General features: G+C 48.9%; 2 non-coding genes across 2 annotated transcripts; both read right to left on the bottom strand.

Annotated features, from left to right (window-relative positions):
• Window positions 1-2,782: 2,782 nt before the first annotated feature.
• On the bottom strand, window positions 2,783-2,857 carry TRNAQ-CUG (transfer RNA glutamine (anticodon CUG)). Its single transcript has one exon. It is a non-coding gene; the product is annotated as a tRNA-Gln (tRNA).
• A 7-nt stretch (window positions 2,858-2,864) lies between these two features.
• On the bottom strand, window positions 2,865-2,937 carry TRNAE-CUC (transfer RNA glutamic acid (anticodon CUC)). The gene has a single exon. It is a non-coding gene; the product is annotated as a tRNA-Glu (tRNA).
• Window positions 2,938-24,596: the final 21,659 nt, after the last annotated feature.

Raw genomic sequence — 24,596 nt, 5'->3', positions numbered from 1 at the left:
AGTTTTTAGAATTTCGAAAGCACGATTATCCTTGCCGCTGTGGCTCGACAAAATTTGGCTGTTTACTCTAGTTACGTGCACTGGAAGGGTTGCTTTGCCAGCATGCTTTTCGAAAGCGCTTGTATTTGGCACGATTAGGCCACATTTTCTCGAGCCACAGCGCCAAGTATCATCGCGTTTTCGAAATTCTAAAAACTGATACGGCTATTACTAACAATCTGCCACAAATTTCTAATTGCCACTAGGCGCCTAAGATATAGTTAAAAAGGTTCATTATTAAAAATTAGTTCGCCAGGTTACTCCTAAAACGATTCACCCGGCTTAATTAATGGTGTCCGCCGTACTATGCCACAAAAGCCATATTGTTGGCACCAAAAAGCCTATTTTTGAAAATTACTTAGTCTACCCTGAAACACCATGCATATCCTCGTCGCACCTGAGCAAAAGTTCCGCTTATCAGCGTTGATCCAAATACATTTCTCAAGCCTGGATGTTCTCTTGACGGCAACCTAAATGCACTCGCATTTATGTTACCTTCATCCGAAGAATTTCCGGCTGCTACGTAACGAAATTCCCTGGTTGGTCGAGACACTGCCAAAATTTTAATATCTGGACAATAGAATGTTCGGGTACCTTCCACTGGATTATCATCCGAGAATATACTAATACGTCCCACTAATCCACCTTAATCCACCCACAAACCCCCACTATTCCACCTTAATCCGTTTTCTGTGATGGGCATACTTCCACATTTTGGGGGTCCTCTGGAATTTTTCGGCCTGGGCCAACGTCTAATTGCTATCGTTTTTTTTTAGGAATGCGTCTACTAAAGCCCTAAAGTTTTTTAATTTTTTTTTTGTTCCGCAACTGACAAATGTACGTTTAATGTAGGCTGGCCTGACGATATTTATATGTGCGCTATGGGCGTATTTTTTTTTCTGTTCTCTTTGTCCGCTGTCGTGTTTGTACGCCATGGCGTACGTCACAGGGAAGCCGCGACCAATGAGCATCCAACACACCATCACCTTTGAGGAACGGGTACGAGCGCCAGAAACCTGGAGACGCGCCCTCGGGGCCCGACCACCTTTCCCGCAACATGTCACACTCTGACCCCAATGGCCGTCGCCAGGCGCGTGCGGAAGCACTGGAGCGACATTATGGTCGACAACAACACGTGTACTACGTGGACATAGCCGGTCCCCACCGTGGGGGGTGGTTCACCGCAGCCGTGGTCCACGACACCACCACAGTGGCAGGACTCACGTTCCGCCCCTACAGGCCAACACACGCGGAGGAAATCGCGATTGCGCTCGCACTCTCCCTCCCACAAGTGAAACACATCATTACCGACTCAAAGGGGGGCCTGTCGGAACTGTGAGCTGGGTTGGATACCTCCTCTCGCCTTGGCGCATCCGACAAAATTGCTCGTCGGTCCAGCGACCCCTCCAAACTGTAACCCTCATCTGGGCTCCCGGCCACCAGGGACTCCAGGGCAATGAGTTAGCCGATCAGGCGGCCCGCGCGCTCTCTCTTCCCGGGCACTCACACTTGCTCAGGAAGCCTACTACGAGCCTACACAATCTCTAATTACATTCAAAGACATCACTGCATATTATAAGGACAGTCATCGTCGCTTTCCGGAACCCTGTAAGGGTCTCCGGAGAGCAGACGAACGGCTTCTTCTCAAAATTTTTACAAATACAATGCTGTGCCCGGCAGTATTTAAACACTTCGATTCAGAATTTGACGATGACTGCAGGCTGTGCGGAGCGACGTTCTCGGACGTTTTCCATATGGTCTGGGCCTGCCCTTCCAATCCCCACCCTTCCCAATCCTTCATCTCCCACCCTTCTAGGGAGGCCTGGGAGGCGGCGCTGCTCAACTGCCATGACCTGCAGTCCCAACGGACCTTAATCGCCAGGGCGCGAGCGGCGCTAGACGCCATTGGGGCTCCGGAATAGGGGCTCAACCTAGATTTATGAGGACCTGGGCCATAGAGCCTGGGCCCAAGCACCTCCTTGTAAATAGTAAATGTTTACCACCACCAACCACCCACGAGCTCGCAAAGAGGTACCCGCCCTTGCCAGAAAGTAATCATGCAGGCTGAATAATAATTTTTTGGGGGGGAAAGAAAATGGCGCAGTATCTGTCTCATATATAATCTGCCACTTCTCATGCTATCACATACCTATTATAATTGGGAGGAGGATAGCGATGGTGAAGATATACGTCACTCCGGTTATCCTCTCATGCTATGGAGCTAGCGACCGCAGCGTTTCTGCTCCGCTAGACCGCATTTTCCGTGGCCAGGGACAGCGTATAGTTACGTTCGGGAAAGAGGGCAGAGGTGCGACGAAGTAATCAAGGTGATGATAAATAAATAGGTAGGCGCAAGCGAAGACATTCGATCGGTGATTTTGTATGTATTTGGCTTTATGCATTCTGGGCTAAGCATTTTGCGCAAGAAGCTACAGCGCTGATTGCCGCTGCGTCTTCAGGATGAGCGTTGGCTTTTTTTTTGTTTATGTATGAATATGTTTGGGGCGAAATTTTTGGCCGCACCATTAACTTCGGCCAAAGAATATCCTTCTCGTATTTTCGGTGGTAGCAGATAAAAGCATTTCATGCTTAATAAACAACGATTGAACTGTGCATCATCTGGCGCACATCGCCATTCTAATGCAGTGAGAATATCTGAGGGCGCTATTTCTGGCGCTAGCGCGGTGCATTTTATGAAGGCACCTAGAGGAAAGGAAAAAGTGCCACTGCAGGAAGCAAAAAAGGGTCTCACCGAGACTCGAACTCCGGATCGCTGGGATTCAGAGTCCAGAGTGCTGACCAATTACACCATGAGACCTCAAGTGTTCCGACGCCGGGAATCGAACCCGGGCCTCCTGGGTGAGAGCCAGGTATCCTAGCCACTAGACCACGCCCGGAGTTGGTAGCAGGTTTTCAATAACTTGTGATCATTGGGCAAGTGCGCATTAAGCTTGATGGTGGGCCTTTATCAGACTTGGCATGGGGTTATTCTAAAAAGCTGTGCGAAAGTTGCTCCCGTAGGCGGGGAATATAGCAATATTGTCGAAGCAGAAGCGCCCCAGCGCAGCGACAAGCTAATGGCGAAGACAAGAATGAAGACGCAGCCGCTCGGCAGAGAACGCGGCGAAGAGGTAGCACAAAGAAAAAAAGAAAGAAGGGAATAAAAATAAGAGAATAAAAAGAAGTGCATCTAATTTTAAATACTGTACATAGACGAATATTAAAAAGGAGGTCCCAGAGCACGACGTCACTATCGGGACCTCTTATTAGCTGTTATAATCTTTGAATTATCAACAGGACATTAACATCAGCGGCCTACAGTGAAAGGAGGGCAAAAGAAGTATGTTTGGTTTATGGGGGTTCAATGTCCCAAAGTGACTCAGGCTATGAGGGACGCTGTGGTGAAGGGATCCGGAACTTCCAACCAATTTGGGTTCATTAACGTGTACTGACACCGCACAGCACACGGGCCTCCAGAATTTCGCCTCCATCGAAATTCTACCGCCGCGGCCGGGATCGAACCCGCGTCTTTCGGGTTGTTTATTCACAGCGGATGCTGGTGAGGATATCTCAAAATGAGAGCTAGGGCCGAAAGACGACGCCGTATATGCGCCCCGTGTAGAATGCACCAACAAATAAAAAAAGGGGCGGCCAAACACTTGTATCACCAAATTTGGTCTAGCAATGCACTTTCATTTCAGTAAAGGGCATTAGAGGCGATGTTCAGAGACCCTTTTTTCACACACAGAGAAATTGCAGTAGTCTCTAGCTTTCCTAGTTTGGCCGTTTTTGTCCGGAAATTGTTGTGCATAGCGTCTAGCGCCTTTCCGTTAAGCTTCGTGTCGCTTTCGCGGACGCAGCTTGCCAGCTATTCCAGCACGTGCATGCAGAACTAACGTACGCGAAATCCGGGCCACCCTAGCGCAGAATTTCACGATTTGTGTGCTTTGCCTTCCGCATGCGTCCACAGCAGAAACTTTCATGTAGACTTAGCTCAGGACCAACCATTCACGACGCACGTTGCTGTTGAAACCATAAGAATGCTTATGAGATATGGCTCACTCTGCGCGACCCCGGCCCGCTTCCGGACAGGTAACGACATTCAGCATGTTCCGAAATAAATGTGTTTCAGTTCCGGGATTCGTTTCATTTTTTTTTTTACCGGTATGAGGGAGTATTTTTAAACTTTCCTAGAAACCTTTCAATGTTTAGCGATTACAGCGAGCAAGGTGGCATCCTCGTCTCGCATCTACCCCCCCCCCCCCCCCCCATTTCAGCAACAACGGTGTTCTCGCTATTCCGCAACATCTACACTTGTCTTTGTAGCCCCACCGCGGTGGCTCAGTGGTTAGCGCACTCAGATGCTGGACCGGAGCTTCCGGGTTCGAACCCGGCCGCGGCGGCTGCGCCTTTATGGAGGAAAAAACGCTAAGGCGCCAGTGTGCTGTGCGATGTCAGTGCACATCAAAGATACCCAGGTGGTCGAAATATTCCAGAGCCCTCCACTACGGCACCTCTTTCCTCCTTTCTTCTCTCTTCTTTATCCCTTCCCTTACGGCGCGGTTCAGGTGTCCAACGATATATGAGACAGATACTGCTCCATTTGCTTTCCCCCAAAACCAATTATTATTATTATTGTCTTTGTAGATGCAAGCAACAGCGTTGTGTGTAAAGATGCATGGAGTCCGTTCGAATGATTTTGGTTAGATGACTGCTCCGCCCAGCTTGGACATTCGGCAGGTGCCCCTCTGAAACTTTCATTTTTGCCGCTGTCGAGGAGATTCGCTCCTGTCCGATCCTCTTTGAAGGTATTGGACAGGTTCCGAACGATTCCGTGCCATCGGCAGTACAGACGGTCGAGTTTTCTCCAAGACAACCCGAAGTCAACCTTGGCACTGCACTGCGGGCATTACCAGCAATTCGGAAAAGTGCTTCTAGTTGCTTTGTCTGTCACGACGTAGCGCAACGACTTTGGACCTTCATAAATAGCGCGTTGACATCATCCGTGGCGTAAGAAATAGAGAGAACGACCGAGTGGCTGCATAACAAAAACGTGATTGGTCGCTTTAGGCTTAGTCGCTCACACCAGGTGCCTCCTAAGAGTGCACTGTGTGTTAGGTTCCTTAACCTTCCATACGCATAACTTATACAATGTTGGTGTACTCCACACCTTCTTACATCTAACCAATATGTACTGTTCATGCAATGAACTTCGTTATCCCATTTTAACGACATTGCACTGCATTTCCCCAATTATTCTTTTGACATTATTCGTGGATGCATCTCAGTCCAAATTCAATATCGGCTTTTCATAAAATGGAAGATTTCACTATAACAACCAATATATCCGCACATCACCCGACGATAGTCTTGTATTTTTTTTTCTACTCACATTTTTGGTAACGTCAAACGCGTTCCCCCATTGGGTTTCTATGGCTGAAAACGCTTTAATTGCAATCGCTGGAAACGCTTTAAAGAAACAGTTTTCCTGCTTTATCTGAAAAATGGACCATTACCTTCAGGATTTCCATAAGAGCGTCTTATAATTTTCCAATTTTCAAACTTTTTGCCGTAGAAAGCCGGACTTGTTTGGGTGAGTCTCTAAAATTCTGCGAATCAAAATATTTTTTTTCCCGCGCAAGCAATACATGTCACGTTTTTTTTCTATCATAAAAACAGAGCTCAATTAGCTACACTATTGGTCCGCTTGCAACGAAGCTGAATTGCTAAATTTATGGCTGAATAATTTCTTGTACGCGCACCATCCTGAAATTTTCCGTTTCCACGCAGTAAAGAAAATGCTAGCAGCCCAAACAATGAAAACTAAACATTTTTGACAGATTTGCCTGTCTGGTTGGGTTTGAAGGCTTATAATAAACTGCACATCTCCAACCAAAAGTTTTAACTTTAACCCAAACGTTTCGAAGCCGACTCGGCTCCTTCATCAGGGGTGACTGAGGGCAGTAGCTAGCGTCTTTAAGTATGGAGGGGAGGAGGGGGGGGGGGGGGGGGTGGGGGGGGTAAGAGGAACGCGCCTTTCGCGTCACAGCTGTCGTTCGTTTGAATCCCCCCCCCCCCCCCCCCCCCCCCCCTCAATACTTAAAAGACGCTAGCTACTGCCCTCAGTCACCCCTGATGAAGGAGCCGAGTCGGCTTCGAAACGTTGGGTTAAAGTTAAAATTTTTGGTTGCACTTGTGCAGTTTATTATAAGCCCAAACATAGCACCCAGTCTTTCGCTGTTCATCGTGCTCATCTTTCGAGTGCGAAACTCTGCCATGCGTCTAAAATGACTCACGCACACTTTATCAGAGCGGAACACCACACGCCGGCATTATCTTGCGCCTTGGCATCTTCAGCTTCGGCCTCCCAAGGCCACTCACGAAGTGGGCAGCCCTTCATGCAGGCTGTGGTTCTGGGTGCATCTTCAATTCACCTCACACACTACTCCCTTCGGGTCCGATTAGAGAGGCCAAGGAGATCCGCATCCTCGGTCTCTTTATTCACACAACAACGCAGACCGGACACAACACTCGCAAAACTCCGCATGTATGGTGATGAGGTGGGCCGTATGGTACGCCGAGTCTCCAACAAGCGTGGGGGGTTACGAAGCAAAGATGCCTTGCGGCTGGCACATGCCTTTGTAACGAGTAGAATTCTCTACTCAACCCCCTACCTTCACATGCGCAAACACGACGAGGACCAACTCGAGGTCATGCACCGCAATGTCATCAAACGGGCTCTTGACCTTCCCATTACCACATCCAACCAGCGTTTGTTGGACCTGGGGTGGTCAAACACCTATCGGGAACTCCGAGACGCCCATCTCGTCAACCAATATACGCGCCTATCACAAACGCCATCCCGGTCGCCGCATTCTTGACCGACTCCACACACCATCACCTTTGAGGAACGGGTACGAGCGCCAGAACCCTGGAGACGCGCCCTCAGGGTCCGACCCATTCCCCGCAACATGTTCACACTCTGACCACAATTGGCCGTCGCCAGGCGCGTGCGGAAGCACTGGAGCGACATTATGGTCGACAACAACACGTGTACTACGTGGACATTGCCGGTCCCCCACCATGGGGGGTGGTTCACCGCAGCAGTGGTCCACGACAACACCACAGTGGCAGGACTCACTTTCCGCGCCTACAGCGCAACACACGCGGAGGAAATCGCGATTGCGCTCGCACTCTCCTCCCACAAGTGAAACACATCATTACCGACTCGAAGGGGGCTTGTCGGAACTATGAGCTGGGTTGGATACCTTCTCTCGTCTGGCGCATCCTACAAAATTGCTGTCGGTCCAGCGACCCTCCAAACTGTAACCTCATCTGGGCTCCCGGCCACCAGGGACTCCAGGGCAATGAGTTAGCCGATCAGGCGGCCCGCGCGCTCTCTTCCCGGGCACTCACACTTGCTCAGGAAGCCTACTACGAGCCTACACAATCTCTAATTACATTCAAAGACATCACTGCATATTATAAGGACAGTCATCGTCGCTTTTCGGAACCCTGTAAGGGGTCTCCGGAGAGCAGACGAACGACTTCTCAAAATTTTTACAAATACAATGCTGTGCCCGGCAGTATTAAACACTTCGATTCAGAATTTGACGATGACTGCAGGCTGTGCGGAGCGACGTTCTCGGACGTTTTCCATATGGTCTGGGCCTGCCCTTCCAATCCCCACCCTTCCCAATCCTTCATCTCCCACCCTTCTAGGGAGGCCTGGGAGGCGGCGCTGCTCAACTGCCATGACCTGCAGTCCCAACGGACCTTAATCGCCAGGGCGCGAGCGGCGCTAGACGCATTGGGGCTCCGGAATAGGAGCTCCACCTAGATTCGTGAGGACCTGGGCCATAGGGCCTGGGCCCCAAACACCTCCTTGTAAATAATAAATGTTTACCACCATCACCACCGACCCATGAGAGCGGGCGAAAAAAAAGAAAGAAACATTATATACTCTGGGGATGCAAAGAGGTTCCCTTAGTACAGAATTGGGGAAATACTGCCTCTAGACGACTCGCAGAACCTGCTGCTCAGCTCGTACCCGGACATAAAAGACCGGATCCTCCAGCGCGCCTATGAGGTCGCCAATATAGACTTCACCTGCTGGCCATCTAGTATAGGCTCTGTAACCCGGCCCTACACTCAAATAAAGCATTTAGTGCAAAAGCACTTATACGCTCAGCAACACCAACTAAGCATCTTGTCACCGTACCTATAGCTCACCGTAAGTACGATTAGTGTCGTTGCCTAGCAACCCGCGGGCTTACCATAGTTACTCGGAAGAAGGATGGAAAGTTGGGCTAGTTGGTAACAGTTCATGGTGGGTGGAACAGCGCGAACAGACGAAAGACGAGAAGAGAAGACACAGACAAGCGCTGACTCGCAACTAATGTTTTTATTAAGAAGAACATACATTTTATATTAAAAAAAACACGTGATATATCAGGCACATATCAATTGCATTGGCAGTTTTCAATGGTTACCTCGCTGAATTGAATTCATGGTTACCTCGCTGAATTCAATTCAGCGAAGGTAACCATTGAAAACTGCCAATGCAATTGATATGTGCCTGATATATCACGTGTTTTTTTAATATAAAATGTATGTTCTTCTTAATAAAATCATTAGTTGCGAGTCAGCGCTTGTCTGTGTCTTCTCTTCTCGTCTTTCGTCTGTTCGCGCTGTTCCATCCACCATGATAGTTACTCGGGTAAGCTCCGAGGAGTTAAGGGTTAGGTAAATTCGGAGGAGGAGTAAGCACAACTCCTACCAGTGGCTGTGATAGAAACAGCCACCCGCCAGTGCAGTGGCGCATCTCTTAACCGCTGCGCCACTCCGCTGCAGGTAGCGGTACGAGGACTCGCCGCCATCGGTGAGTGTTAAGCAGAGAATGAGCAATTTCTGCATATATGGGCATTAACGATATCACGTCATACCCTTAAGGCGGAGCTTATAAGTGTCAGTCCAGTTAAAGAATGAACACCTGCTTTTGCAGGTCTACTCAGTTTAACTACGTTAAACTCCTACCAATTTTCTTTTCTCTCTGTCATATTACAAGATATTGCACCTGCTACGTTTTTTTGTCTGGCGAAGAGGCGGAAGAGCTTTTGCTAGTAACTTGCGTCGTATGATGCAAAAAGCCAGCCATGAGGTCGCTTAGAAGGCAGAAAACAAAACAATAGGCGGCGAGCATTAACTTGTTCATTCTGGACAAAACGGCGCGAACCCCAAAGTCTGAGTGGAACTTTAGCCAACATTCATACCCCGATAAAATTGAGCTCCAGGCTGGGAAGCGTTTGGACCCATTAAAGAATAGCCGGTGGGTTTCTATAGTCGGGTACAACTCAAGAACGAAACGGCCTTCCCATTCCAAGGACCCCCTTTCAAGCCAATGGCGTCGGCCAATTCTCATGAGCCTGCAGCAGTATCGTGGCAATGCAGGGAGCAGCAGATGAAAAGGGATAGTCACGTCCTGCATTGTCACGCTTTTCCCTGCATTGTCCACGATACTGCTGCAGGCTCATGAGAATTGGCCGACGCCATTGGCTGGAAAGGGAGTCTTGGACTGGGAAGGCCGTTTCGTTCTTGAGTTGTATCCGAGTATAGTACGTGGATTCGAACCCACCAACATCTGCATGCAAGGCGCACCATCTATATCAATACGTACGCCACCTTTGCTTCATATCCAGCTTTTTCCATAGAGGAATGTCGCTAGCATCGAGTAAGGATATCCCCGAAAAGAAAGGTGCTCAACTGCTTTATGTTTTCCAGCACTTAGCTATGGGGCAGAAACCTAGGGTCTGACGAAAAAAAATGCGAAATTTGATTAGGGGCAACACAGCGGACTGTTGATTGAGGACATGGTGTGGCCAACGTAGACATGCTGAAAGAGCTGCTGGAAAGCGAAATATGGGCTTCGGTGGGCCATGCCAGGCAAGGATAACAAGGATGGCCAGGGTTATTTTATAGCCTAAGTAAGTGAATTCCTTGGGGAAACAAGCGTAGCAGGTGTGCGAATGGGATTAGACAGTTTGCGGGATAACATGGTCGCATCTGGCATGCACAGAACAGGGTTAATGCAGGGCTATGGAAAAAAGCTTTTGTCCTGCACTGGACTTAGTTAAGCTGGCCTGTTCCTGTCTCAATGTGGCCACCTGTAAACCGCCCTATTTCGAGTGCGAACTGGCTAACTCTACCGCACATACCTGCACACTGTGGGGGATACAAGTACGTCAGAGCTATCCTGGCTTCAACGATCCCGGGACTGGCGTTCCTTCAAGGACGTTTCCTTCATCTGGCCGCTGATAATAACGACAAGCTCGTTTGTTTCGTCAGTCGCAGTGGACAAGCAAACAGCAATCAGAATCGGAGATGCCACGAGGAACAGAAACAGCCGAAACAGTGGAACCGTCTAAACAAACTATACGATGAGTAAAAGACGCATTACGCTTGGACGCGGTCAGCTCCGACCATTTCACTCCTTCATGGAGTGCCATGAAGGATACCGCGCTTGACTTGTCCACGAGTGTACCGCGTCGTTGTCGACACAAATAGCTCTCGAGCTTTTGCTATTCGTACACCGTACCTGACCAGACAAGCCGGGCGACAGCATGCCACTAAGGCGGCGTGTGTAGTGGACCAGGGTGGCATTGAGGTGCGATTTGTACCGGCCGGGCCCAGCGACATGAATGAGCGCGTTGTATGAGCGTCGCCCACGGTCGCCATCAAGGGCAGCGTTTAGGGCGATCACGTTTCCACACATTACAAGAAACGAAACAACACAAGACAAAGCAAAAACTTGCTACTCGTGAAACGCGGCTGCCTCGAAACAAGCGCAGCGGTTACGCGTAGCAAGGATATGAGAGTGTAAGAGAAAGTAGTGGGCTGCCGAATGGCGGGAAACGACGCAGACGATACAGAAATCGCAAACAGGGGCAGACGAAACGACGCGACCGACGAAAGTGGGAGGGTAGTGTTTCGCATACTCTTTTTGTTTACTTTTCGGAAGGCATAGTAAGGTATGACAGAACGTTTGAGCCGAATCCTTCCCCTCGAGGAACGCCTCCTATGGGTTTTCGACTCGGTACGTTACGTCTAGAAACTGCATGGTTCGCTGAAGAAGCGTCTCCGGTCCCTTCCAGGATATAGTTTCCCTGAACCTCGGCGGATTGGGGTACGCACGGCCGATCAACACCACCCCGCTCATCATATACGGGGTGTTTGACCTAAGAATTTACACAATTTTAAAATAGGCTTTTTTGAGTTAGACGAGCGCTTTTTGCGGGATAGCATTGTCAGCGCTGTAGTACACCAGAAATACAGCTAGGACGTGCTAACTAGCAGGCTGGTTAACTGATATCGAATAGTTAACTTTTTAACTAGTCCTGTTAGGTTCCTTAACTAAAGCGAGGCGTGTAACCCATCGTAAGTAATATCGATATCAGTTCCTGAAATTTCGAAAACGCGGTTACCCTCGAGCGCTGTGGCCATACAAATTTTGGCTACATCGCGCCAAAATACGTACTCTTCCGAGAAGCTTGCAGGCAGAGCAAACTCTCCAGTGCAAGTTAACTCTTCGAAATAGCCAAAACTTGTTGGGCCACAGCTCCGAGGGTAATCGTGTTTTCGGAATTCCTACTTCGAAAATATTACTTACGGTAGGCTACACGCTTCTCAGTAATTAAAGAGCCTGACGTCAGCATCATCATCATCAGCCTGACTACACCCAATGCAGGCCAGAGGCCTCTCCCATGTCTCTCCCACCCTATGCCTGCAAACATCCTAATCTCATCGCCCACCTAACCTTCTGCCGCCCCTGCTACGCTTGCCTTCTCCAAGCCTAACAATAGTAAGTTATAAGTTAACTATTGAATATTAGTTAATCGACCTGCTAGTTAGCAACATCTTAGCTCTATTCTGTGTGTACTTCACCGCTGGACAGTGCTGTGCTGAAAAAAGCGCTCTTCCCACTCAAAAAGTCTAATTTTAAGACTTGCGTAACGCCTTAGGTACGACACCCTGCATACGGTCCCTACTTCTGTCCAGGAACTGTAGTTCGAGCGATTGCGTTTCGGAATTGGAATAAAACAAAACAAACAAAGCAAAAAACAGACAGGACAGTCAGCTACAAATGACCCGCTCTGCGCGCGTTCCCGCTTTAACGAGGAGCACACAAAAAGGTAACGTGGCTGAAGAAAAAGAACCCCCCCCCCCCCCCCCCTCCTCCATCTGAAGGCAGCGAGTACCAGGCCCGAGGCGGCGCTATTGCCTATCACCGGGACGCACAGTGGTCCATCTTCCGCGGCGGCCGTTCTCGAACGCGCGTACAAAAGAGATCGGTCGTCCAAGGGGCCGCGGTCGGCATTCACGCCGGGGAACGAAAGAAAAAACAAAAACACGCCGACACTACCGCAGAACAAAAAAAAAAAGTAAAAGGAGAAAAGGAGCAGCGGTCAGCTATTTCCTGAAGCCATCGTAGGCTCTCTAGGAAATAAATAAACAGAAAACGCGTGTAGCGGCAGCAGCAGCACAAACAATGGCCGGCGGCCTTGGCAATCGTCGCCGCAGCCACGCGCTCTGTTGGCCGTCGCGCGGAAAGAACAAGCGAGAAGGCGTTTCGCGCGGACAGACGGCTTTTTTTTCTTGTCCGCGCGTAGCCCGTGGGCCGCGTTCTTTTTAAGCGGCTCAGGGCTTGCGCGGTAGACGAGGCGGCGAGATCCTGGAGTCAAATTGAGCGCATCCAGGTGGTGCCCGCTTGGGAAAAGGAAGAAGAAAAAAAAACAGGGCGTCCTTTTTTGCTTCTTCTCTGAGGAAGAGGCGAACCCACCCCAACGCTCAGTGAACTGCTTGCTTGCCGCACGCGAGCAACCACTGTGTACCAACTATACCTCCTCCTCCTCCACTAACTCTCTCTCTCTCTCTGCTTCTGTCTTTCTCGGTTTGATCTGCCCTTCCATCCATCGGCAGGTCTTGGCTGGGGATCCTGTTCTTGCTCGATTCCGCTCATCCTCGAAGGGCACGCACTGTCGAAGAGGTACGGCATGACCAGTGTGCCAAACGACGCGCGTGGTTTGGACATTGCGACAGCCGTACGCGTCTGTCCTAGAGGTAGCACCGTTGCGCCGCTCCTGCCGCTCCATGCAGCCTTTTACGTCGAGTTTTGTTCTGGTGCTGTTAAGAATCGCAAGGCTATATTGATAGCACTGGCGTCGCCATCAACCTCTATGTCGCCGTCAACCTCTGTGTGGTCGTTCGAACACTTGACGTGTTGGCGACTATTTATCACTTTTAAACGCGGATAGCGTTAAAGGCCCCGTTACGCAGAAAATCCGCTGCCGGCGTTGTGAGCGACAAATAGGGCGGCGTAGGGTGGCGTAGGCAGCCACCACAGGAGAAGCAACTTAGGTGGGCAACCTAGGTCACGTGACCTTGTTGGGCCTTCACAACCTGCCCACCGGATAGTGAGAAAACTACCCCCCCCCCCCCCCCCACCCCCCCCCCTGGCAGGTCACAGTTACATTAATGGTTTATTGCGAGAGGTTGCTTAGGAAGAGTAACTTGGGTCGCACAAGACCAGCCGCTGGCAGCACCTGCCGTCGCAGGGCAGTGGCGCATCCCTTAACCCTCTGCACCACTGCGCAAGGAGTGGTATGAGGACTCCCGAGGGCATATGACTGTGCAGTTGAGAATTACTAATCCCGCATATATGGGCATTAACTCTTAACGCTAACCGCTGAGCCACCGCGGCGGATGCACAGCAAACTGGAGTTTTTGTTTTTCGCTTTTACGCCTCCCTTCGAAATACGGGAGCCGCAGCCGGATCGAGTAAACCTCGACCTTGGAATTCAGCAGCCGAGCGCCAATGCCCACCGAGGCGGGTAACGCCCTCAGTTAAGAAATTGCAATCATTAGCGATGACTGTTGCAGGCAATCCGCAATGCGCGATGCTACCGCTCCGTGTTTGTTCTCTCTTGAGCACGACGGATTCCAGGGCCATGGCCTTTTTAGATAGTACGCGCCTTTTTTTTTTTCACAGCACCAGCTGATACAGCCAGACCACAGCCGATATCTCACGATATATGACGCGGTCGTCGTCCTGGTCACATGACGTCATCACAGAGACGATCACATGACCTATTACCATCATCACATGAATCATATGTCCCGTGGTACATTAACTGTCATGTCACCCGATGCAATCATTTACATATGACCACGACTGCAACGTATGTGACCTGCCGCTGCGGTGTCTGAATGGTTATGGTGCTCGACTGCTGTCCCGAAAGACGCGGGGTCGATACCGGCCACGGAGGTCGCATTTCTATGGAGGCGACATTCCAGAGGCCCATGTGCTGTGCGATGCCAGTGCACGTTAAAGAACCCCAGGAGGTCGAAATTTCCGGAGCCCTTCACTACGGCGTCTTTCATAGCATGAGTCGCTTTGGGACGTCAGTACCACAATAAACATATGTGACCACATGGCGGTTACGCACCCGTGTTTCAACCGTCTTTTGCAAATCATAAATTTCTCACTCCTTGTTTTTTTTTTAAACAAAACTTGTACTGCTGAACAGGCATTTAAGAGTGTTTATTGCCCCGTAAGGTTAGCCCCAGAACTAACAGTAATAAAACAATGGAGTACCGCGTGCTGTGTAGACCAGTATTTTCAGCCTGCAGGCATGCTCCACCCGTACGCTCCCCTTTTTTTTCCCACGCACCCTCGCTCGCCGAGAGCCCCCGTCCGCGCATGCAGTCTCGGGGGCGGTCTTCTCAGATCACTGGTCGCCGGAGATGCGGTTCGGTTCGCGTCACCCGCCGCCGTTCTTCATGGCCGACCACGTGTCTCCGGCCTCGACAGCCCGCACGCAACGGCGGCAACCTGCCACGGTTCACGTCCCGGCCGCTCACGGGCGCGGAGTCGGAGCCACCGTGGTCGGAGTCGTCGCCGTCGTGCACTTGTTCCGCGCACGCACGAACAAACGAGCACTCGGTGGACGGGCACCGGTGTTCTTCCACGCAGACTCGAGTTCATTGTCTCCCCCGACGACCGTGACCTCTCTGGAGTGCGTACACCAGAATATTTCAAGCGCGCTGGCTCGCTGCTTTGCATACTACTTGATGCTTTGTACCAAGTCAGAGATTGCTTCGAGAAGAGAAAGAGAGAGTACAATTAATTTCACTTTCTAGGGGGTGGGGGTGTGGGGGGCTCAGTGGCTTTGGTGGTAGTGGTGGATACTTTTATTGCCAACGATGTAAATGGTACTTGGATGCTTCCTCACTGTGAGGAGGCACCCTTACAAAGCGAAGGATAGCCCTTGGAGCGCAATCCTTCTCAAAGCGGTGGAGATGATCCGGCGCTGGTCTTGAGAAGTTTCGCTCAGAAGAGTCTCCCAGTAAGACTCCGCCACGGTCGGTGATGGGGGATGAGGGAAGGTGGGGCATGTGAGCAGGGTGTGTAGAAATTCTCTTGGTTTGCCGAAAAGTTTGCATGACGAGGGGAATTGGTCTGGGTATCGGGCATGTAGTAGTGTGGGGTATGAAGCAATCCGAGTTTGTAGTCGTCGCCAGTGTGCGGCCTCAGCTATGGTGAGGGATGGGGCTGGGGGTGCGTGTTCCCTTCGTTGTTCCCGGCAGTACGAGAGAATATCACGGAAGGAAAGCAGGCGTTCCTCGGCCCGTACAAGGGGCTCGACTCCCACCCGGAATGTGAGACCTCGAGCTAAGGAATGAACCTCCTCGTTGCCAGGGAGGCCGGCATGTGCTGGCGTCCAGATGAGGGCTGCCAGAAGCGTAGTAAACGAGCAGCAGTGCGCGATATGTAGCCGTTGGCATAGTTGAGAACGGCAGATTTAGAGTAAGAGTTCATTTTCGTGGCAGATCTAGGAATGAGAGCAAGCGCGATGGCTGGCCTCTTCTGCCTGTGTGGTAGAATTGGTGATGATTGAGCTGGAGGTCAGAAGCTTTGCTTGATTGCCGGCTACCGCTAGGGCCATACGGGAGCCTGACGTGACTCCGCTGAGTCCACGTAGACCACCTCATGGTCATCGCCATACTGTTTGTGGAGGGCCCGAGCCCTTGCTACTATGCGGTCCCTATTCCGCTCAGGGTGCATGTCCTTGGGGACGGGGGTACGTTGAGGTTAGAGCGGAGGATAGGAGAAAGTGGGTCCCTCGGCAGGGTGTGTAGTTGGGGTGAGGTTTAATTGGGAGAATAAAGTGCGGCCAGCCTCTGATTTGGATAGACGGAGTATTTGTGCCGTAAAGGTAGCTTCTGTGAGTTCCTCAAAGTTGTTGTGGACGCCGAGTTTGAAGAGTCGGTCGTTTGATGTACTGGGCGGAAGACGTAGAGCCGTTTTCGTGCAACTTCGCAGGAGCGCTTTTACCCGGTCTCTCTCCTTCTGTTTGAGGGGTAGGTATGGAAGGGCATATGTGGTGCGGCTTATGACGTAAGCCTGGGTGAGGCCAGTCGTGTGTCGCTCGCGGAGGCCAGCCCGGCGGTTCTCTATGCGGCAAATCAGTCGGGCGGCATGTTAACCGTGTGTTTGGAGTGTCTTTATGGCTTCTCCGTGCGCGCCATGTGAGTAAATAAACTGAACAAGCACGCGGATTTTGTCTGCTAGCGGGATGGGGTGGGTACCTAGGGTGAGGGTGATGAGTGGATCGACTGAATCGTGTTGTTTGGGCCGGTAGAAAAAGAGCTCGGATTTTGAAGGGGAGCAGGTCAGGCCACGCTCCCGCACATATGTGTCGATGGTTGTTAGGGCCAATTGTAGGTGTTCTTCTATTTCGGCATCACTGCCGCGGTTTGCAGTGATATGTCGTCGGCGTAGAGGCTAAAATGGGTGTTATGGATTTGAGCTAGCTGTCCAGGTAGGTGAAGCAGTGCTATGTTGAAGAGAATAGGGGACAGGACGGCTCCCTGGGGCGTACCTCGTGCTCCCAGCGTGACACCTATGAGGCGGTGGTCGCCGAAAGTAAGCGTGGCTGTGCGGTGGCTGAGGAAGCCTCGGGTGTAGTTGTACATCCTCGTGCCGACTCCCAGGGTCCTAATGTTTTGTAGAATAGCTTAGTGTGCAACGTTATCAAAGGTCTTAGTGAGATCCAGCCCTAGAATAACTTTGGTGTCGGAGGTTTTCGAGTCGAGAATGTGATGTTTTAGCTGTAAGAAAACGTCCTGTGTCGAAAGCCCAGGACGCATGCTAGTGGGAATGAGATTGTTGCCTTCAAGGTATTGGCAAAGCCTTGTCTGGAGTATATGCTACATGAGTTTGCCAACAGAAGATGTGAGGGAGATGGGTCTGAGGTTAGAGGTGAGCAGACGTTTGCCAGGTTTGGGGATGAAGACGACTTTGACCTCTTTCCATTGCAGTGGGAAGGCACCCATTTTTCAGCACTCAGCAAAGTATTGGGTAAGTGCGGCAATGAATTGTGCGTCGAGATTCCTGAGTGCCTTGTTATGTGCCGTGTCTGGGCCCGAGGCTGAGGACGTGTTAAGTCTCTGGAGTTCAGCCTGAACCTCTGCTTCGCATACCCTGACTATGTAGGCACCCCTAACTATCACCTTGACCAACCCGTTACAGTGGCTTTGGCGCTCGGCTACTCATCCCAAGGAAGCAGGGACTCTGGTACTTTTTTTTTTTTTGAGAAGGCGGATGAGACTTGGGTGTTTTCTCATTTATTTTATTGATTGCATGTTTTATTTAAAAGGTAATTTTTGTATTTATTGCTTATATTTTTTATTATTTCGCACAGTTCATAGATGTAGTTGTTAATGCATGTAAAATGAATTCAAATGACAGCTTTATAAACGTGCACAGACTAGGAGCGATTGCCTGCACTCAAAAAGTTTGCGCATAGTCTGTTTAAATTCTGCTAATAATGCTCACGAGCAGGGGTCAGACAATCAGTTACTTCTCCTGGGACATGATGTTGGTTTTAGGCGACTCAAACGAAGTGCTTACGACAGGCTACGAAGCCAACTATAGCTCAGCCCCACAGTGCTTTACGTTAATAACGCCCTAGAATTGAGGCGTTTGTCACAAATTTGACCTGAGTGCAAGCAGTTGAAAACTGGGAGGGCGACGCGCCGCTTACGACAATTACGACTTGCTTAGTTGTCCAGAGTTTAATGCGTCGAACATGCCTTGCCGATATAGATGCCAGTCATAGGTTCGAGTGTTTGGAAAACGCTTGCATGGAAACACTGCTGCCGTTGCATGCATGGGCAACAAAATGTCTGCTGACTTGGACGACCAGTCCTCCTAGAAACACCTGCAGCCTCACCTGACTCCGCTGAGTCCAGCGGTGCATGAATGTGACGACGACTGGCGGACCAGGTCGATGCCCCCTCTCTCTAGCTTCCAGCCGGGGTTGGACACCGTGACGGCGGTTGCTCTAAACGCGCAACGCTCCTCTTCAGCGCTCCCCGATTTTTTATTTATCCTTTTTTTGTACTCGACCTCTGTAACGACAAGCTGAAGTTGGCCAGTATCGATATATTACCGCGTTGCAATGAGAGGGACGCTGTAATTTCACTGGAAGTGGAGGTTTAGTCGGCGAGGAAAAACCAAAAATGCGAAGTTTGAGCGTGGCTCTTCACACTCCACCTGCAACAGCTGGCAGGTGACTTTCAGTGCGCCACTTGATCCTGTGACAAACAACGAATATGTGTATATCTTTTGGCTCTTGTTTGCAGTAAGTGCACGCGTAGTAAGACTGCCTGTGTGTGGGAATGCGAAAGCATTAATCGCCTTCGGTGCACTGACATTCACCCACTCACACCCGCGCGTATGACGCCACCCCTAACGCTGTACCACGAACGGTTGCATCATAATTTTGATATATAATAATAATAATAATAATAATAATTGGTTTTTGGGGAAAAATGGCGCAGTATCTGTCTCATATATCGTTGGACACCTCATGTAACGGCGTCTTAAGGGAAGAGATCGAGTATAGGAAGGCGTACAATTGAATTTGCATATGTCGTTGGTTCGAATCCCTGTCACGAACCTGCCTCCAACTTGACTAGCACATGTAAGGTATATGCAATGAGAAATTGTATGACACCACCCGGAGCGATGCACGACAAAAGGTTGCGCCCCAATATTAATACGAATATTGTTGGGAAAACTGGCGCCATGTTGAGGTCGGCCGGTGGGGAGCATGTAGAGACAGAAATGTATATGACTGTGTGCAATGGCGATGCTCGGTTTGCTGCGTGCGTCATACGGTCCCTTGATGAAGTCACCCTATTTCTGTTGCCATCGCCGGGATTTTCTGCACCACCTGCGAGTACACACATTAACACATGCCGCTGGCTGTTTTTGTAACGATAAATAATGCTTTGGCATTAAAAGCACAGTCCCACATCGAAACTGGAGAGACCGTCTTCCGTTATTCACTAAGCCTTATTCTTTGCAGAGGTCACAAACACTGCTTCTGTTTTTATTTTTTAGGCAACAGATGCGCGTGCTGACTCATGACAATCTGAGATCAATATGCTACTAGAGCAGCTCGCACGCAAGCTACAAATTGGGATTAAGAACACAGGACTATCTAAAACGATTCCGCAGCGCACATTTGTGAGCGTGGCTCCCCTCCACAGCACCACATATCTCCTGCAGAGCGCGCATTACATGTATACCCTTTGACAGACCACATTATAAAATATAGGACGTGCATGAGACGTTCCGTAATCGCTGTGCCGGTGGCCCGGCCGACCGATCCAGCTTCACACCGACACAGGCGCGCGTTGTGAGCCCCTCTCTCACTTTCCGAATCATAGCCGTGCACAGTGGCCGCGTGCGCGCAAGACGGTAGCCCGGCCACGATCGGTCGACAGCTGTCGCTCGTGCGAGCCGCCCGCTGATTACTGTGTTCGGCACGCGAGGAATGACGAAAGACCCCTTCTCATCGTGAAGCTCCTGAAGGCAGTGGATGCGGATATATATATATATATATATATATATATATATATATATATATATATATATATATATATATATATATATATATATATATATATATATATATATATATATATATATGTGTGTGTGTGTGTGTGTGTGTGTGTGTGTGTGTGTGTGTGTGTGTGTGTGTTACCTTCGAAGTTGCGGAGAGACGTTTCTGCCTCGCCACGTTCCTTACATCGCTTACATTTTCGGCGACCCTCCGCCGTGCAAAAGGCGGGATGCGGATTGAACGGGACGTGGCGCTGTGGTCGCGGATCGAGTTCGGAGGTGAAAATGGGGCAGTGACGACGTCGCCCTACGCGCTATTCCAGACAGGACTACGAGGGAGGGAAGAGAGGGCGTTGCGTCCGCTGCACGGTCTGCGGTCATCGCGGAGGCGTGGCCTTGCCCGCTGTGGAACGTCTCGTCTATTTCCACTCGCGCGCTTCGAGCTAGTCGTTCATCGATACGTGTAATTTGCTTCCGCTTCGCAGAGCTCTTCGAGCGCCGTCACACCCTCGTGCCTCCTCCTTACCAACGTCTACTCACGCCGTGCCTAAGTTCAAACGAGCGCCATCTCGTGAGCAGATGTGCAGTCATTTCCTTTTTGCACTTCACTGCGGCTATCGGTCAGCGTGGGCACTAACTGGACGTCTTCGGAGGTGGCCGACAGGGGAAATTTAGATCGGCAGCGTGCGGGATTCTTTTGTGCCATTCATTCATTCGCGAATTCTCTCACGAATCTTCTGCTTTTCGTCGCTTGCTTTTTCCTTTTGCCGACAGAGGGGGCGGGGAGGAATGAACGTCGGCCTGCCGCTCGAAAAGAGCCAGTTGGGAAAGGCTTGGAATTGCAGCAGACAGGGATCGAGTTGCGAGTGTCGTCTGCTCAGCCGTGACCACCGCCCGGGTATCCTGTTTCGGCAAAACGCCTGCTCTTATTTTCTGACGCCGTCGCACAGAACGTTCGCGAGTCCTTTGTGTTGCGAGTGCTTTGTGGTGCAAACCCTTGCCGCTTGCTACCCTTTTCCGGAGTTTTCTTTTTTTTCTCACGCAATCTAATTTGAAGGTGGAAACGACCACCTAGCAAGGTACCCTTTAGTTGCGTCAGTGTTTTCCGGCGTAGTTCCCTCTGAACGCCATTTCTGCATGCCGAGACTGCGCGTAGCTTATATCGATATTTTTTTTTTCTCGAATACTTCCTTCCCTCTGAAGAGTGTGGTGATTTGTATTTCTATCGCCCTAGAATACCGTCGGTGCGATCTTGGTTGGTCCAGGTTTCCGGGATGAATAGATAATGCAGCGTCCACGTGCCCAATTCCTGATCAAAAGTATGGTTCCGCCTAAGCTGGCCAGCATTCATACCGAAGGTGTTGCAGCTAAGCAGTCCAGGAAAGTAGCCAAAACAAAGGCAAAAAGTACCCAAAAAGAGCCAATCATTTTATTTCCGCGCCCAATTTTTCGCCACCATTAAAAAAGTAAAAATTAAAAGCCCAGTAACTATGATTTGTGCTAGACTATACTCATAAACCATATAAGCTCAAACGTTGACCAAGCTCTGTTCTATAGCCGCAGCCCAGACTTCGGTCTCAGCATTGCCACAAGTAACTCTAACTACTTCTGGTTCACATATGTGTTCTGTTCTAGTGAATGAAACCTGTGAGAATTTGAAATCGGAAGTGAGAGTATTTTCATGACACTTTGCACGAGATGGGCTAAATGGCACGTGCTAGAGGTATCTTTGTGAGTAGCTCCTCCGAGCTAGAAACTTAGACAGGTCGCGTGGCCCAAGGTACTTTGAGCCATTTGCAATTAGCGGACTTCGCACTCCAGCAGAGCCAAGGAACATCGAAATAAACGATGATGGAAATTTAATATGTCTGCCTAGTTTTAGAGCTGATCTTTTAAAATTCATAGTGCTAAACCATCGAAGCGGTGATGAAGCGTAACCATTATTAAAGTGGTCTCTAGGCAATCTACAGTCTTCTTATATACTATACGCCTTCCTATAGATATTTCCTTTTGTCTATTCCCATTCTATAGGCTTTTTATAGGCTCTATGCCTTCCTATAGATATTCCGTTTGGTCTATTCACAGTCTATAGGCTTTTTATAGACTCTATGTCTTCCTATTGATATTTACGTTTGTCTATTCACAGTCTATAGGCTTCTTATAGACTCTATGCCTTCCTATAGATATTTACTTTTGTCCATTCACAGTCTATAGACTTCTTATGGAATCTATGCATTCATATTGTCTATTCACACTCTAAAGACTGTCTACAGGCGAAAGTCCACTAAATGTGCATGGTCACAAATTTATACATTGTCTATAGACTGTTTACAGGGTATGTATTGGCTATAGACTATTCTCTAGAATTTGTCTATAGACAGTCTATAGACGTTATGGAGAAAAGTCTAAGGGCAGTCTATAGACTGTCAACAGAAATCTTCGGAAGGGAAGACAGGCTGCATTGAATTTCGTTTTGCCCCTGGAACAGAAAGGCTGCGTTTAATCGAGCCGCGCTTACTTTCCTCTGGGGGCGTTATCCTATCTTATCGCACTCAACATTCTGAGCATATGTCTACGCTGTTGACTAGATCAACATGTGGTGCGCTGCATATCTGTGTCCAGCCAGCAATCGGGTAGATAAGACCATGCAATAAACTGCATTGTCAACAAATTTTGAAAATTTGCGCTGGCTTCTGGCGGATGTGAGAGTCGAATACTACGGCAGTCAAGATGGTTAAAGTCTAGCATCTTTATGGATTAAAGAGATGAAAATTGATGCGAAACTTTCGTGCATTTTTGTAAGTATTCTGTTCGGAAATGAGCGAAAGAAAAAATGGAAAAGTAGCCAAAAATTTGCCAAGGCACGAACGCAGATTTTTAGTCGCTTCGGCCCCTTTTAAAGTAGCCAATTTGGCGCGAAATCGTCACCAACGACAACACTGGAGATTACTGAGGCATTCCTCATAGCAAATTCAAGGTGGAAATGCGTCGTAATGGGCTTTTACTTTATATTCCATGACAAGGAACATCGCTACAGTGATGGACAACAGTTTTTTTGTGTGTGTCTGCATTTTGTATATAGTCATTGTTTTCAGTCAACTTTCTCCTAGTTTTGGTTTCAGCTCTGCTTTTAGTTTTGCTTTTCTGTTAATGTTATTTTCTGTTGTTTTTATTCTTGTTTTTTTTTTTGATGTGCATGCTTTTGCTACAGGCTTGATCTTATCCTCCGACCCTGCTTTAGCGGAGATCTGTTTCCAATCTCCCTGTATATAGGCTTAAATTTTGTAGCGTCTGTCCGCTACAGTCGTGGTTTGAAAAACTCAGACCTTAATTTACCACTTGGTTTTGTCACTCCCCCTTCTACCAGCCGATTTTTAAGCTTCTTTTTTGTTCTTCTATTGTTGTGTAGGTTACCAGCAACCTTTCCGCGGTGGCTGTCACGATGTAGACAGATAAGTGTAAACAAAAAAACTAATGTTTATATATAGCTTGTTCGGATTTGTCATGTGACTTCGGTTCCCTATAAATTGCCGCGTGCATGAACTGATATAGTTCGGCAGTAGGCGCCAGTCCACATAATTCATGCTCTATTTGTGTATGTGAGTGTAAACAGGTCCTTATATATAGTACATATAGCGAATAGTTTGTTAGATTTCCTTGAAGATCCTTACTAGAGTAGTTCCTTTTCAAAGTGCGTTTAGGCCTTGAGCATTGAAAGCAGCGGGTAAGGATAACAATCATAACACACCTTTATTGATGCCAACTGAAAAGCAATGTAACGATAATCAGGCTTAGCAAAGTCTGATAAGGCTTGAGTGACAGCGCCTGGCAGATAGCAAATGTGTTCACAAGAAAAAATAGAAGAGTACAGACGTTGTAACAACATTGGTAAAGTGACTACCGCAAGCACATATAGTGGCATAACAAAATATATGCAAAGCATGAAACACTATAGTGCCGAAACGAATGAGAGCGCTTTGAGTGAACGCTGTAAAAGTATATTATGAAAATTGTGGATGAGGAGCGATGTAGAAATAAACCGCCGAGTTTATTTGCGGTTTATTTCTGCTTTAATGACGTATGGTTGAGGTCACCCGCAGAAGACGACTTTGCCGCTCCTTTGGAGTGAGATTGAGGTAGAGGACACCGTTGAACGAAGAGGTTAACAGTGTAGATTATTTTTGAATAATAATAATAATAATAATAATAATAATAATAATAATAATAATAATAATAATAATAATAATAATAATAATAATAATAATAATAATAATAATAATAATAATAATAATAATAATAATTGGTTTTGGGGAAGGAATGGCGCAGTATCGGTCTCACTTATCTCAATGTACACCTGAACCGCACCGTAAGGGAAGGGACAAAGGAGGGAGTGAAAGAAGAAAGGAAGAACGAGGTGCCGTAGTGGAGGGCTCCGGAATAATGTCGACCACCTGGGGATCTTTAACGTGCACTGACATCGCACAGCACACGGGCGCCTTAGCGTTTTTCCTCCATAAAAACGCAGCAGCCGCGGTCGGGTTCGAACCCGGCATTATTTTTGAAAGGAAGATGTTTGGCGGTGACGGTT

The sequence above is a fragment of the Amblyomma americanum genome, chromosome 11 (assembly GCF_052857255.1).
Source record: "Amblyomma americanum isolate KBUSLIRL-KWMA chromosome 11, ASM5285725v1, whole genome shotgun sequence".
In the NCBI taxonomy this organism is placed as follows: domain Eukaryota; kingdom Metazoa; phylum Arthropoda; class Arachnida; order Ixodida; family Ixodidae; genus Amblyomma; species Amblyomma americanum.
Note: the sequence above shows the minus strand (reverse complement) of the source record. Positions and strands in the feature narration are given on the sequence as shown.